This window comes from Nerophis ophidion, linkage group LG21 (assembly GCF_033978795.1).
Source record: "Nerophis ophidion isolate RoL-2023_Sa linkage group LG21, RoL_Noph_v1.0, whole genome shotgun sequence".
Taxonomy (NCBI): Eukaryota; Metazoa; Chordata; class Actinopteri; order Syngnathiformes; family Syngnathidae; genus Nerophis; species Nerophis ophidion.
In genome coordinates, this window is record NC_084631.1 from 35,092,391 (window position 1) to 35,092,788 (window position 398).

Here is a 398-nt window from a genome sequence, read left to right on the forward strand (position 1 = left end):
CCTCTGTTTTTAAGAACCCTTCTATTAGCACCCCTTTTCGCTTTACGAACTTTGAGATGGCGCCAAATATGCCTCTGTGTGTGTAAGTTTTATTCAGTCATTTTGTGTCCCTACTTTTTGAAACATTTATTCCTGTAGCAATACGGTCGTAAACGTTAAGGAGTTTTGGGATTTTTGATGGTTTGTTAGGGCACCAAAGGGATTTTTTTGTATGTGTTGGCATGCTGCAGGGATGTCCAAATGTAGGCCATTTTGGCATTTTTCATTTTCAAAACCAAAACAGTATATATTGTGACCCTTAAGTTCCCTTAAATTTTGGTGAACGTTAACAAAAGTGTCCCAGTCATTAAAGTGTTAAAAATAAGTCTTTTTTTTTCTTTCTGCATTAAAATATAGTT